This window comes from Octopus bimaculoides, chromosome 7 (assembly GCF_001194135.2).
Source record: "Octopus bimaculoides isolate UCB-OBI-ISO-001 chromosome 7, ASM119413v2, whole genome shotgun sequence".
In the NCBI taxonomy this organism is placed as follows: domain Eukaryota; kingdom Metazoa; phylum Mollusca; class Cephalopoda; order Octopoda; family Octopodidae; genus Octopus; species Octopus bimaculoides.
The window spans coordinates 5,245,407-5,248,441 of record NC_068987.1 but is presented as its reverse complement, the minus strand read 5'-3'; the positions used below and the strand labels follow the sequence as shown (position 1 = coordinate 5,248,441).

Sequence of the window (3,035 nt, the reverse complement as noted above, 5' to 3'; positions counted from 1 at the left end):
CGATCTTATAGATAGATAGATAGATAGATAGATAGATAGATAGATAGATAGATAGATAGATAGACAGATAATGTCAGTTTAAAGGCAAGACGCTACAGATAGTTAAACGTTTATTATTTCTGTTTATTTAGCCTTATTTAATAATCCAATCTATAAATGGATGGGAAAATAGCTGCCTTTACTCTTAAATATGTTGAAACAGGAAAGATTTAATTAGTGTATTAAAATTAGTGACAGCCACATTGAAGCCACAAAAATGAAGGCTATGTAAGGATATTTTAGAATAAATTATTTTATGGGAATCGTAAAGTATATTTGCCACCTAAATGTGGCAGACCCATAGGGAACGATGTTATTGTTGTTTATAGCCCCAGGAAGACATCTCCTCGTTAGCCAGCTGGAGGAGATGTCTTCCTGGGGCTATAAACTGTAACATCATCCCCTATGGGTCTACCACATTTAGGTGGCAAATATACTTAACGATTTCGTGCTGCTACAGTTTACATCTCGCTCAGAGATTTATTATTGTTTATTTTATTGAATTTTGAGACAAATTCGTTCGATTTTGTTTTTATTTTTTTTCTGGGCTCTTTTCTTTTCTATTTATTTTACTCCTTTCCAATTTTATTTGAATTAACACGAAGAATGTTTTCATTGTAGTGTTCTTTATAGCTCTAATCTTCCTCTTCAACTTTTGAAATTTGAATAAATTTTACCTCTTTCCAGATATATGGCAATGAAGTACCAAGTAGAAAAATATGAAAGAATTTATCTGATAACCCAATAATTTAAATATTCGATATCATATAACTACCCTGTCGAAGTGCAAATTATGGACATTAAGATTATTACAAAATTCTGAACTCCCAGAAACAGCTATCGAGTTGGCTTCAGAATCCAGCGTGCTAACTATTACACTACAGAACCTGGCTTGTTACGTTGGACATGTTAGACGTAAAAAAAAATCGTTACATGATTGTGAAATACCTATGTGCCTACTTTGAGTTCGCTTCTGCGAATAAGAGCTGGATTTGATCGGATGAGTTGAAATTTAATTTCTTCGCTTCTGATGGCCAAGTCTTTATCAGCTGTTCTAGAGGAGAATTTCACTCACAATGCATGATTCTATCAGATAATCATTTTGAGATGGATGTTTGCGAAATGGATGCTTCCTCACATCAGAGCTAGAGCATTGTGAAGAGTACGGCCAGTCCGGAGATCTTAGAGACGTCTTTAATCTTATACGCCAATACGCCTTTATTGATAATATTAATAAAATCATAAAAATAAAAAATACAGTGAGAAATTCATATACGAACGGTCCTCTAAATGAACACATTGAATAACGAATGGATTTTCTGAAGAAAATTAAATTGAAATTCAGTTAACGAACTACGATAAAGTATGCAGTGTGTACCTACAACAGATGGGGTTTTTTTTCTCTCTCACCTTAGTAATGTATCTAGACTGCAGACCAAGCATGGCTGGAGCAGACGACAATCCCAGGATTTAAATTCAGAGGAAAACTTTGCGTAGGTTATATATATATTTAAAAAAATAAACACAGGAAGTAAAATAATTGCACAATTATATAAAGATTGAAAGAGTAAAAAACGATTACTATTAATTATGATAATGAGACTTATTATCTCATAGATATAATTCTGTTCTGAGAAATTACAGGTGACAGAAGAAGCATTAGTATTGTCCTTTTGTTTTATACTTCTATATCACACATTACAGTTTATTGAAAGATGTGTGCTTTAAATGAACTTAGTTTAAGAGGCGTTCATATTTGCGGAGTTATTCCTGCTGTTAATAATGGCTTTGGCATGCCGGGAAGAATTTTTAGTGGTATTTCGTCTGGCTTTACGTTCTGAGCTCAAATTCCGCCGAGGTCGACTTTGCCTTTCATCTTCTTGGGGTCGATAAAATAAGTACCAATTGAGTACAGGAGTCGATGTAATCGACATAGCCCCTCCCCCGAAATCGCTGGCCGTGTTCCAAAATTTGAAACCAATTATTGTTTTGGACTATTCCCTGTTTAAACATATTTTCTTCAAAGAGTAAAAAATAAAATTCTTTTTGTTCAGCGCAGGCAAGACTCTGAGATAAGGCACAGGCAAGGCTCTGTCGCAAGGCGCAGGCAAGGCTCTGGGGCAAGGCGTAGACAAGGGTCTACAGGCAAGGCTATTTGCTTCGTAACCACATGGAGTTAGGTTCAGTCCTAATGCTTGACAACTTGAGCAAGTGTCTTCTACGATAGCCCCGGGGCAACAAATGCCTTGTGAGTGAATTTGGCAAATGGAAACTGAGTATATACGCAGCCCGTCATGTGTGTGTGTGTTTGTTATCCTACTGCTTGATAACCGGTGTTGGTTTGTTTACGTTCCCTTAACTTAGCGGATGGACAAAATTTGAACGACAGAATAAGAAGAAGCGGGAGTGGTATGAGGATTTATGGTTGGAAACGCGTTTCTTGAAAGAATTTCCAGTACAACCAATGTATTTCCGTGGACGTACGCTGTCGGTGCTGTACCTATTATTGTTGATGTTGCTACTGCTGCTGCTGCTGTTGTTGTTGTTGTTGTAGCTGCTGATGTCGTTGCTGTCACCGATGTTGCTGTTGCTGCTTCTGTTGATGCTGCCGATGCTGATGATGTTTGGAGCTGGGGCTGCTGGTGTTGGTGCCGCTGGAGGTGGTGCTTGTGTCGGTAATGTTACCGCCCCTGCGTGTGTTGCCGGTAATGCACCAAGAGCGCAGTAAGGCCACTGGAAATGAGGGACCCCTGGTCTTTGTTAAGGTGTCCTTCTAGGAAAGGGCTAACATGCACACAAAACCCACTGCTCTACTGGAGACGGATATCCTGTATTTTGCTTATCTCTGGAAGTCTTGATATTGCTAGTGGGAGTCGTTGTGGTGTTGTGCAAACCGCACTCGATTTTAAACCCTTGCACTGGCATTGCAGACACTCTGTCAGTGATGCGCATGCTCGTGCAACATATATATATATATATATATATATATATATATA

At 38.0% G+C, this 3,035-nt stretch overlaps 1 long non-coding RNA gene across 1 annotated transcript in view; it reads left to right on the top strand.

The window, feature by feature from the left end:
- The window catches only part of LOC106883128 (uncharacterized), a 19,848-nt gene extending 18,221 nt beyond the window's left edge, over positions 1-1,627 (top strand). The window contains exon 2 of the long non-coding RNA XR_001411077.2: positions 727-1,627. This is a non-coding gene — a long non-coding RNA (uncharacterized LOC106883128). The remainder of the gene's footprint in view (positions 1-726) is intronic.
- Positions 1,628-3,035: the final 1,408 nt, after the last annotated feature.